The following is a 12,851-nucleotide window of genomic DNA, read 5'->3' on the forward strand; positions in this document are numbered from 1 at the left end:
GGAGCGGGAGAGCTTCACTCCGACGAGGCGTGTGAAGAGAAGTCGCTGAGAGAGCTGTTAAAGGGTTAAAACAGCAAACAGCGCAAGTGATACGTGCTCTGTGGGGGGCTCAGGTGGGCATTGGGCTCAGGTGGGCATTGGTGTAGCACCACCCCGGCAAAAGTGCGTCCCTGGACGGGAGGTCCAGTGGCACCGTAAACCTGCTCAATTTCTTCCAGCTCAGATAGGGGATCCCCGAGCTTAGTGAATCAGGCAGTTAGGGATTCAGATATTAGTTATATAATAAAATAAAATACAATAGGGATTGTTTTGCCAGGGATGCATCAGGAGCGGTCCCAAGTAAATAAATAAATTGTGACCCTAATTGGTATGGATCAGTATATGTGACCAGGATGTTTGTGAAGAATACTTTGTGGTGAAATTGTGTAGAAATCCAGGACTGTTGCTGCTATAGTTAATTTATCCGCGTAAAATATTTGCTGCTAAAATCTTTTCGGTAGTGATTTTCAACTGTGACCAAGCAAAATTTCTGATAAAGGGAATTTTCTGAGTAGTTCTGACCAAAACGAGGAGGGCATACGCTGTAAACAGCTCTGCTCTGACGAGCTCAAATCAAAGAAATGTGCGCAGCTCATTAAGAAAATGGTCAGTCAGGGGTTTGATTCTGATTGGAAAGTCATGCAGCAGATTGACTGGCTGCAGAACAAAAAAGACGCTGATAGGGCCAAATATTTATCCGTGTTTGCCTATTCATGGATTTGTAAACTGGGTGGCGTTCCCTTAAACCATGAAAAGGCAATTCCAAATATGATGGACGGATGGTCTAGTTTGATTGCCCAGCGTGATAGAGTGGGAAAAATTATTGGGCAGGAAGTCGGCTGTGATCTGTGTAGTTTGAGTAAAGCTTTGGAGGCTGTTTGTGAAAAAGCCGAACGTGCTGTGAAGGATGGGACAGCTCTCAGCCCTCCCTTGGCCCCCACCTTCTCTTCTCAGACTGTTCAAGCGGCAGCTGCTTTCAGCGCTGTGGATCAGACTGATAATCAGACCGATGGGCCATATGCTGAGGCGCGCAGATTGTTGAATGTGGCTATTTCGCGCCCCCTATAACATGTCAGAGATTCCTGGCTGTGAGGATGGTCAATGGGTCAGACTCACAGCTGCTGAAAAAAACAGTTTGCTTGCAGGATTGGAACCGTTTAAGTTGTATAACCCAAACAAAATTCTATGGGACCGGCTAGAGGCCGTTGCTAGGCAACAGAATCTGGGGATGGCAGATATACAGGCTTTGGTTGAAGGTTTGGTTCCCCCCAGCAAATTAAGGGCGGTTCAGATGGCTCCTTTCCACCCCAGAGTCCACACAGATTGGCCTGAGTTTTGTGAAGCTTACTCAGATTACAAGATATGCGTGAAAGATATTTTGGGTCGGGGTCTTTTCCTTGGACCAGTGTAACACAGATTAAACAAAGGGCTGGCAAAAACCCCTTAGAATACATTGAGTGCTTTCGCATAGCCTATGAAACGTACTGTGCTGCAAACAACAACATGGAAGATCTTGATTCTGCCATAGTAATAGAATCCGCTACAGGCGGATTGAATACACAATACCGAGACATGTTGTTGAACAGTGCCATTGACATCAGATATTGGGAGGAATTGCTTCGTTGGTGCTCTGTAAGCTGGAGCCATTTGCAAACACGTGAGGATGATGTCAACGTGGGTAAAGTATCTGCTGTTTCAGTTGAAGTGGAAATGAGTCCCCGCAATAACATGACCTGCTATAATTGTGACGAAAAAGGTCATACCTCTAGAGATTGCACCGAGCCTGTTGCCAGATGCAGAAATTGTAACAAAGAGGGCCACCTTGCTAGACGTTGTCGAAGTGGTAAACAAAAAAATCACAGAAATGAGAAAAAGGAAGGTCTTAAAAATGATGTGTTTGTCAACAGTGATGCTCCGAAGTTTAACTCTCTGACTACAGCTGAACTCAAAAAGCTGAGGCAGCTGATAGGTGACGAATAGGGGTCAGCGGCCTCCGGTTCTTGTAATTATGCAGACACCCGCCCATTCATACATGCATTGTTAGGAGGCCGGCAATGCCTTATTTTGATTGACATGGGCGCGACTGTATCAATTACAGATCTCGATCTCGAGATCACTTCTGAAACTTTGTATATAGAAGGTTTAAATGGCACAAATGTATTTCATATATCTGTTCCTGTCCCTCTAACCCTTTCTAACTCTGAAACTGTATATTGGACTGAATTTTGGGTGGGGAGAAATGTGGGAACCCTTATCGGTGTTGACATTCTGAATGTACTCGAGGCTGATGTTTTGTTTTCTCAGAATAAGCTGGTGCTTGGCTGCAATGAAACAATTCTCTTATCTCAGAGTGGCCCCCACCATGAGCGAAAGTGTGCAGTGGCAGGATCTGTTAGTCTAACTGAGACTCGCTCTGAGTGGAAGTTTATAATTTCCAAATTCCCTGATGTATGGGCCAAAGATAAATATGATTGTGGTTTAGCACAGATTCAGCCACTGAGCATCCCGGGCCCTTTGCATGAGGCTAAAAGACAATATCTTTTGAAAAATGAGGCCCGAGAGGGGGCTGACACGGTTGTTGATGAATTATGCAAACGGGAATTGTGATCCCCTGTGCTTCCCCACTAACTCTCCTATGTGGCCTGTCAAAAGCCAGATGGGAGCTGGCGTTTGACCATTGATTACACTTCTCTGAATTCAGTGTCTGAGAAAATGCACCCTCTGGTGGCCAACCCCGCAAATATTCTACATGAGATAGGCTCCGAACATTGTCTTTTTACTGCTTTAGACATTTCTAACGGTTTTTGGACTTGTCCCCTAGCCAAGGAGGATCAAGGCAGATTTGCTTTCACCAGCAGGGGTCGCCAATGGACATGGAGTCGTTTGCCACAAGGTTTCTGCAACTCACCCACACTGTTTCATCAGGTACTAGCATCCTTCATCGATCCGGTAAGAAAACAAATTGAGTGTGACGGATCTGTTGTCCCACAATATGTGGATGACATTTTAATTGCTAGTCCAACCAAGTTTAAACATTTGACTGCTGTACCGACTGTTTTGAATGTCCTCCAAAACGGGGGATTCAAAGTTAACTTGAAGAAGGCACAACTAGCACTGCCTGAAGTGACTTATTTGGGGAAAATTGTGGGTGTGCATGGCAGACGCATCACTCCTGAACGAGTTAAAGTTATCATTGAACTTCCAAAACCAAACACGGTTACTGGTCTAAGGCAAGTAATGGGTCTTTTGAATTACTGTCACCAGTATGTTTCTGAATACACTGAACTTTCTAAACCACTCACAGAGGCGCTGAAAGGAGGAAAACCTGGATGGGAGCTGGTCGCATTGACACGAGCATTGCAGTATGGCCAGGGGAAACGAGTTAATGTTTACACTGACAGCCGTTATGCATATGGTGCTGTTCATGACTTCGGCCCTGTGTGGAGACACAGAGGATTTCTAACCACTGCTGGTCTGCCGATCTCTCATCAACAGCAGGTAAAAGAACTTATGAATGCCTGTGATCTTCCTGCAACAGGAGCAGTTATCAAAGTCACTGGACATGCAACGGACAATTCTCCTGAGGCCACAGGAAACCGAGCTGCTGACACAGCTGCCAGAGAGGCTGCAACACGGACTGAGACTTGCGTGAGTGTTATGGCTCTTGCCCCTCAGGAGAGTGAGACCCCCAGAGACATTTTTAAACTCTATGATAAAGACGACTCGGAAGAGATAGAACAATGGACGAAATTAGGAGCTCAGAAGAATGCAGAAGGACTGTGGAAATTTAATGAGCGTTTTGTTTGTCCTGTTTCTGCTAGAACTGAACTAATGTCTTTGTATCATGGTTTGGCACATGCAGGTCCTGAAAAACTACATGCAATAATTTCCAAAACCTGGTGGTGGCCACGCCTGAGGGCTTCTTGCAATGATTTTTGTAAGAGATGTCTAGTATGCCTTAAGGTTAATTCTTCTTCTAAGCTGAAAATTCCCTTAGGAAATGCCCCTCGACCTCAAGGGCCGTGGACACACCTCCAAATTGATTTCATAGGTCCACTGCCCCCTAGTGGAGGTTTTACATACATTCTAATGATTGTTGATCTGTTTTCCAGATGGGTTGAGGCATTTCCACTGAGAAACTGCACAGCAGATGCAACCGCCAAGATTATGTTGAATGAAGTTTTCCCAAGATGGGGTTTGCCCTTACAAATTGATTCAGATCAGGGTACACATTTTACTGGGAAGGTGATGAAAAATGTCATGAAGTTGATGGGGGTGAGGCAACACTTTCACATTCCATTTAGCTTAAAACTTCATTGAGAAAGAGATTGTTGGAGTGGGGGAAAGGGTGGCATGCGGCTGTCCCAGCGATTTTGTTAAGCATGAGAGCCAGCCCTAACAAGACTACACAGCTCAGCCCTTTTGAGGTAATGACAGGTCGCTACATGCGGCTGCCCTGGGATGCCCCCTTGCAACATGAGGGACCATCCGGGCCTTTGAAAGACGCTTTACAAAATTATCTGAAAGCTTTGGATGACAGTCTGCGAGACACACGGGTTAGTGTTAGCACACCGACAAGCAGATCGAGATAATTTTGAGCAAAAAGACATGCCTGCTTTGCCTGAAATAGGTGACAATGTAATGCTACGGTGGGAGATAGTTTCCCCCTTAGGTCCGAAATTTGATGGGCCTTATCAGGTGGTATTGACCACTAACACCTCTGTTCTACTGGACAGGGGTGTTTTGGGTACAGTATGGAGACATTGGTCACAGGTGAAACCACTTGAAAAGTGTAACAACTTACTACCTCGGGATCATTAAATGTCTGTCGTGTATGTTAAAATTTTAGAATTCTAGAACAAATGTTTTATCATAACAGATGGCTGAAACCGACGACATACTGAAGCTGCTAATTCTTCAAGAAGAAGTGCGTAGTGAGAGACGACTGAAAGTGAAACGAGCTTTCATCCGATTGGTACTTCCGCTCTCGTTGGTATTTTTAATTCTGATCGCTTTATCATTTTTGATGTGGATTCAAATTTCAATTTGGACAGGGAGATTCCATGCGTTTTCAACTTATTGGGATTGCGAGGAGATCGATAACCATCCATCATGGGTACAATACCCATGTCTAAATTCAACTGAGGGTCTAAATTTAATTCCGACTATGTACCAAAAGGTAAATGATCATTGTTATCGTCTGGACGGAAATGAGACAGTGACCTATTGGCTTGGTCACTCCCCAAATTATCCCGATACTACCCTCATTATGCAAAAAGGTCGGTGGATGGGGAGTGGGTGTCCTCTGTCTGTGTGTGTGGATGTGTGTTCGTTTCTGTTTTTCTTATGTATGCAGGTCTGCTTGCAGTAACTTGAACCCTTCCGAGGAGGAGAACTGACTGAGAAAACTGACGACACGCTTGGAAGAGAAACTTAAGAAGGATAACATCAATGCCCTGTTGTGAGTGGAAGGGGGGAGAGCCTTTGCGTGGGGACTGGGAATTTTTAGTATCCAGCATGTCCGCAATAAGGTGAAGAGACAAGTGTGACCCGTCAGGGGAGCATGCGTTACCACTCCACCTTCCGTAGTGACCTCACTTGGTAGACCAGACGTGGCGGTATTGGACCCCACATTGGTCTAAAACGGGGGACTGAAGGGTGAGGGTCAGAAATCCCTTGTCTCTTCAGATATATCAATACATATATATATATATATATATATATATATATATATATATATCCTTTTATATCAATATCTATCTATATTCTGTTGCTTCTTTAATAAAATGATGAATTAACTATATGCATGATCACATAATCAATTCTATTTTCTTATGCATAACTGAAATATATTTTGAATCATATGTGTGTTGAGTTAACTTTTTGCTTTCCTGCACATTTCTCAGAAGCCTTTTTCTCTCTGTCCTGCACGTAGGTTGAAGGTCTCTTGGGAATAAGCTTAGCTGTGATGAGAGGGGGGCAGGGAGAATGTGTTGAATATGTTCCAGATGTATTCTGTGTTTTGATTGTTACCTTTCCTGACTAATTATATGGGTTAAAATCCTATGCAATATTACCTGAATAGTAGAAGTGTGATTTTCTATTATTATTTCTTTAGGGAAGAAATGTATGTTATTTTTCACCCTCTCCTCTGCCTGAGGAGTGAAAATTTTATCTCTCTTGTTTTGGTTCAAATGGCCTGATAATGTGTGCTCTGGCTGACTTGTGCCCAGAGAAGGACTGTCGTTCGTCAGTGTTTTGTGTGTGCGTTTGACCTTCTACCCAGGTTTTGAACCTAGGGAGGCACACCAGGCCGACTCGAAGACGCCCCGCGACCATCTGCGAGGTCACTTCAGATGTAAATCTCGGGCTCTGACGACAAGTGTGCTGATTAATGTTGATAGGCCGCATAGCTCTCTATATGTTGTGACTTTATGTTCTTTTAGCCAATCAGGAGTAAAATAATGGAATGTACGTCCTTGCAAATGGTATAATTGATGTAAGATTTTGTGTAATGTACGATTTGGCTTTCGATCTCCTCGTGAGACTTTGCAGCTTGGCCCTACCAATTTCACTGCAAACTATTCTTCAGTAAATTTTGGATTCTTTGATTGAACTTCTTGACTCCTGGCTTTTCTTTCTCCATATCTGATCTGGGTCATGACTGTTATACCCCTAACACTAGTCACACTGTGCTATATCAATTTGCAGAGGATAAAGAGAAAACCGACAAGCATCTAAAACATTTTTTAAGAAGAAATGTAGCACAGGGGAGTGTAGGTCTGAGGAAGAAGACACGTGTGAGAACACACTTGAAGATAATGTCCAAAGTGAGGCAGAGCAGCAAGCCAGTGAGCAGGCAGAGGCCGCTACAGGGGATCTTGCAGAGCACAGCGAGGAACAGACAGAATCAGTGATGGGTCCTTGGCCAGCAGGTGAAGTTAAATAGACAAGTTACCCTTGTTAATGAAATGGATGCTATGTCCTGATGTGACACACACACACACACACACACACACACACACACACACACACACACACACACACGTGACACACACACACACACAGACACAACACCAGAATCAAGTTCTCTTTCGCACTTGAATGAACATTAACACACATAATTATGTCAAAATGTCGGTTTTGTCGAGTATACTCATAAGAGCGGTCTTAAATGAGTTAAATAACGTCTTAAATGAACGTAAAGAGTTCTGAGAAAATGAGATGCCATGGTAGGCAGCAGCAGATCTTAAAGTCACAGTAGCCTAATAAACCAGTTGCTGTGATGTCTGTTGTTAATAAAATAACAAAGGTATCAGAAAATTGTAGCTTTAATAAGAATTAATCTATATCTAATTTATTTATGCAGGGCAGAATGTTTGATAACTTTATTCAATTTTTCAATATCTGTTAGACAGGTAGGAAGGCCACAGGTAAAACCAACATTTATTCTAATGGGTTATGTGAAGATTGTTTTCAGTTCACTTAAATTAAAAGTTGTTATTTTCCATAGCCTAATGTTGAAATTTACTGTAATGTTGAATGTCTATCATTAATGTTTTAAAAAAGCAATTTCATAGACAGTTGTTTTTAACTTGCTGGATTACAAACCGCCATCAAAATGACAAGTTTAATTACATTCCAGCTGCTGTAAGAAGAGGCTACAAACGATTCGACACCGGCTGCATTTTCACACGTGACAAATTGATTTTGGAAACTTTTTAACCAAAAAAAAGTTACGGACTGCGGCTTTAAAGTCATATTGTTACATTAACCGTAAACAAGTATAACACACATTACACTGAATTTTTTGTTTGTTTTTGGTGCCACCCCAAGATTTTGCTGTGGCCTCCACTGGCCACCCCTATTAAAATGTTCTGGGGGCGCCACTGCACCTGTCCCTATGTGGTGATCGTAAGTGACGTCACGGACAGTGGAGACTGCAAGTGGTGATTACAAGTGACATAACTTACAGAGAAATGGAGGTGAGTGAGAGTGCTAGTTGGAAAGTGCAAGTGCAAGTCTGCAGCCAGACTCTATTGGTCTCACGATTCACTGTTGTCTGCCCTGTGTTTTGCCTCTGTCATCTGTTCCACATGGACAACACTTCCAATAATTCCCTGCCCTCATCACTGCCAGCTGTCTTCCATTGTCCACACATGTGTTTTGTTTACTCATTAATCTTTGTGTATTTAATGCCCTGTTGTTTGCTCATTCCTTGTCAGTTGTTGTATGTGTTTAGATCTCCTGTGTAAGACCAGTTCCCTTCGTGCATGTTTCCTTTGTTCCCGAGTTTTCCCATTGTGGATGTTTCTTTTGTTCCTGTGTTTACCCCATTATCCTGTAATTTGTTTATTTTATTAAAGACTGTTTCACTGCACCTAGATCCAGCTCTCGTGGCTTCCATCCAAATGTGACAATTTACATTTACATTTTTGCATTTAGCAGACGCTTTTATCCAAAGTGACTTACAGTGCACTTATTGCAGGGACAAATCCTCATTTGTAAGTCACTTTGGATAAAAGTGTCTGCTAAAGGACTGAATGTAAATTTGTTTAACCCCATTCCAGCAACAATTCAAATGCTTTTGCATATTTGAAAAAGATTTCGAATAATCCCACAAGTGTCTCATTACACCACCAGTGAGTTCTAAGAAAAGATTTAAGAACTGCATAATAACCAGATCCAACTTTCCATATTTTTAATGTATACAAATGGTGTTGACATAAAACTTGGAACTTTAAGAAAGTATCTTAGAGTAGGGAAACAATCATATCACTCTCTATGTATGTTCAGTTATTTAAACAGGCAATTACTTAACCTATAAAATAATAGTGGTCTCTATTTTTAATACCAGTGTGTTAGCATAAAATAAAAAAACTCTAAATGTGTTTCAAGATGCTAAAAGTAATTTAACTTATAGGGGCAACCAAAATGGTAGATACCCATATGCTAATATAACTCCCTAAATGTCATGTCATTGGTGCTACATCGTGGCTCGCTTTCAACAGAAAGCACACAACTCCAGCCGCCCCCACATTGCTCCTTCTTCCCACGGGATTGAGGACGGTGCGGTTGGCGATGGAGGTGATCTGATGATGGCAGCGGGTGGACTTTCCTCCTGTGTGGGAAACCTCTAGATTACGCATGGAACCTCCATTCCCTGATGGAGGCCTGGACCTCCACTGTTGTGGCCGGACCATTTCCGGCTTCTCAGAAAAATCCTGAATGAACTAGACGTATTTCCCCGCCTTTATACTTGTATGTCCGGGGGCGGGGTAAGCAAATACTGTCTGCCAACTTCTCATTGGCCTTTTTTCATAGATCAGAGGTATATTGGGCGCTCAAGAGAGACCCCTAGTGTCGCTTCTTTGACACAATGTCTCGTTCCCTCCATCAGGGAATGGAGGTTACATATGTAACCTAGACGTTGTATTTATGTGAATGTAATTTTACAAATTTGTGACTACTTTTCTGCAATTATGAATTCAGAACACAAGTTTTGAAATATAGTCTGTGAGTGCAGATTGCAGCATTCAAAAAAAAATGTATTTTAAAAGTATACACATTGGTGCTGTGAGTGTAAATTTCAACTTAAGAGTACAAATATTTATTGTACAATTCTCAAATCCAAAAGTGCAAACTCTTGTGTTTTGCTACTGATTTACCTTCATAAAATGTGTTATTGAATTAATCTAGATAGCTAAATGTTTAAAATATGCTTACCAATAAAGATAACTTACTGAACCATTGTTACGCCAGGGGAAAAGAGAGCTGTTGATGGTAAAGGTAATTTCTGGATATGTATCATATGTGCCCACCATCTCAAACCATGGAGGATTTCTTTCAGTATGCCAGAGCACGATTGAGTAATTGATGGTTGGATCACCATTATCATCATATTTCACCTGACGGCCACTGAGTGGAAAATGTAGCTTCTTCATTTCAGCCAGAAGCTGTAAAGTGCATTGAATATGAATAACATTAAAAGCAAATAAATTACCACTTTAATTTTATGAATCACATCTAAATAATATTTTAGCGTCTTAAAGTTTATCTAAATTTTAAGTTGAAATTATATATATTATGAATAATTTATTATGTAATAATTAAGTCTTACCATGTATGGCCTAACCGTTGTATTTTTGTGGCATTCATTAATGTTGCACTGCAGAACTTTATGCAACGCATGAGCTATGGTATATATGGCAGCATATATGGAAAAGGAGAATGTGGGATTTTCATTTATAATTTCCTCTGCAGTCAAAAAAGAGCAGCATTTGCATGCTTCATTACATGTATCACTCTGGACTTCAATGCTATCATTTTCACGAACATTAGTTGTTCCTGTGGCTTTAAAGATGAATTCAGCAAATCTGGGCAATGTTAATCATTTCTCTGTAATGCCAATAACTGTACCAATTTTCTCAATTCCTGGCTCTTTTGGAAGCTGTTGATCCATAGACCATGCTTGACTTGCAATCCAAACTTTAAATTGGATGTTGCCCTCTATGGCAGCTTTGATAATGTTTTTTGCATATTGTGGCAAAGCAAAAACCACAATTACATTAATTTTGAGCAAATCAATTTTTTTAAGTGCTAGACTGTAGTTTGCCTCTAGGCTAAGAGCCTCTTGATAGGCCAAACAAATGCCAGTATTGCTAATATACTTGTTAAACTGTCTCAGGCCGTCCTCACTTTAAGCGTCCTGGCTACCAAGAAAGGCAACCCAGTCCCATCCAAACCACTTAATGATGTGAATAATCATGTGAATCAGGTCTTTGTTGCTGGGGATTGTTCTTATAAAAGAGGGATACTGAAGTTTATCACTTAATGCATAGCTGGTAGCTCCATAATTCACCTTTAAGAGAAGAAAACACTATTTTATAAACAATTATCTTAATATTTTATATACTGTATATATTTATCCATCATTTAAATATGGTACTGCCTGGTAGTCCTGAATGTAAAAAACTAAATAAAACAAAAAACAAAATAAAAACAAAACAAAACATAATTTACCATTGGTATAAGGTCCATTGTGAACAATGATGCAATTGTCATAGTTCTTGTGCTTCCATATGGTCCTGTTAAAGCAATCACTTTAGGCTGATGGCCGTTGAGCATCTTTTTAGGTTTTATTGATCCATTCTCTGCGATAAAACTGAAAACTGCCGGGAAATTCTTTGTTGCAGAACAATGGTCAAAAATCTCATAGCCTAGAGAAACATTAGGCAGGAGGGTGGTGGAGTTATTAATCTCCTCAACAGCAAACCTCATCACTTGGAACATCTGATAGCCAGATACTGAGAATATGTGCCTAAAAAGCATGAGTAAGTACATTAAATACACTTAATTTAAGCTTCATCTTAGAAACGTTACTTGAAATTAAATGCTGCTTCAATTTACAATACTGACTAGTGATAACAGACTCAGTATTAGCATCCAGTTGATGGTAGGTTTGATAAACCTACCTTATGAAAAAGCAAAAAGGTCCTTGTTTACCTAGAACATTCAATGGCCTCTGGAGTGGACAGGGGTGTAGCATGATCCACTTCATGTAAAACAAAAAGACCACCCAATAAGTAATCTACCTCCAAGCTGAACTCAGATGATGAGCAAGAGACTTTGAAGAAACAGCTAGTAAAGCACAAAAGGAAAGTGTAAATGCTACTCTGAAGCATGATTGAATTAAAATGGACCATTGGTCATGAAAAGGGTATGTGCAGGTCAGGCTCATATACTACACTTTAATTTGCTTAAAACACATTTCAATTTGCTTAAACCACTACATTTACTAATACTAATATCCATTTCCCTATTTAAATTCACAAAGCATATGCCAATCAGTTATTAAGTAGAGCATTACACCAAAGCACAAACAGAAGATGCAAAATGTAACTATAAATTACATTTTGTGCAGAGGGATTTTTGGGGAAGTTGCACAATATTTGTTTTGGTTACAATCAACAAAAGTCCATTATTGAGTGAGTACATAAAAAATCTATGTTCAAAACCCTCTCCTTGTCTTACCCTGAATTTACTATGGTAAGCCTAAAATAATGATTTTTTTTTTTTTTAGAGCTGTCGGGTCAGATTTGGTGCAAAATTGCAGGCTTGCATCATACGTCCATGTGTCTTTACATCATGTCCATAAGCTCAGAAAAGAAGGCTTGGCAGAGTTGTGTGTGTTTGTGCCGGCTGAAGAAACCATGGCTGATTTGTCAGTCACAGTTCAGGACAGCAGCAGCAGGGCATCAGTCTCTGGATGGATGTTTATCTGTTAACTGTTTGGAAAATTGATTTGTTTGCTATAATGCTGGGATATGTTTTCTGGTAGGGTTGTTGAAGTTTATACAGGTTTTACACCACAAGGCTGTTGAATGCTTTATTATGATTGGTTGACAGATGTTCTAAAGCATACAATATAATAACGATGCTACCACGTAGCTGCTGAAAAGTATACTGATAATAATTCAACGGTCCGTCATCAATTATTCCAAGTTGTTGTCACTTTCCATTGCCCTTTTAGCAGATAGTGTTTAAAATGAGTGGACAATTCTTAAATTGTATCTAAAAGCCACTTAGGTACAAGGTAGATCCCCATGAATATATGCTCATCCCAAGTTGTTCATAGAACAGTAATGTACATATTTATTTGTTAAGCTTGTATCTATTTCTCTATTATATCTTTACTTCCAAATACACATTTTAAGAATTGTGTTATTGTAATTGTTATGCATAGATTGCACATTTCTGCATATTATTTTCATGTTTAATCAAGTATATTTCATCCCCAACTTTATTGATTC

The 12,851-nt window shown here is 40.6% G+C and overlaps 1 pseudogene; it reads right to left on the reverse strand.

Moving 5' to 3' along the window:
* Positions 1-7,940: 7,940 nt before the first annotated feature.
* LOC127658253 (taste receptor type 1 member 1-like) lies at positions 7,941-11,723 on the reverse strand (annotated as a pseudogene).
* Positions 11,724-12,851: the final 1,128 nt, after the last annotated feature.

The sequence above is a fragment of the Xyrauchen texanus genome, chromosome 17 (assembly GCF_025860055.1).
Source record: "Xyrauchen texanus isolate HMW12.3.18 chromosome 17, RBS_HiC_50CHRs, whole genome shotgun sequence".
Lineage (NCBI taxonomy): Eukaryota > Metazoa > Chordata > Actinopteri > Cypriniformes > Catostomidae > Xyrauchen > Xyrauchen texanus.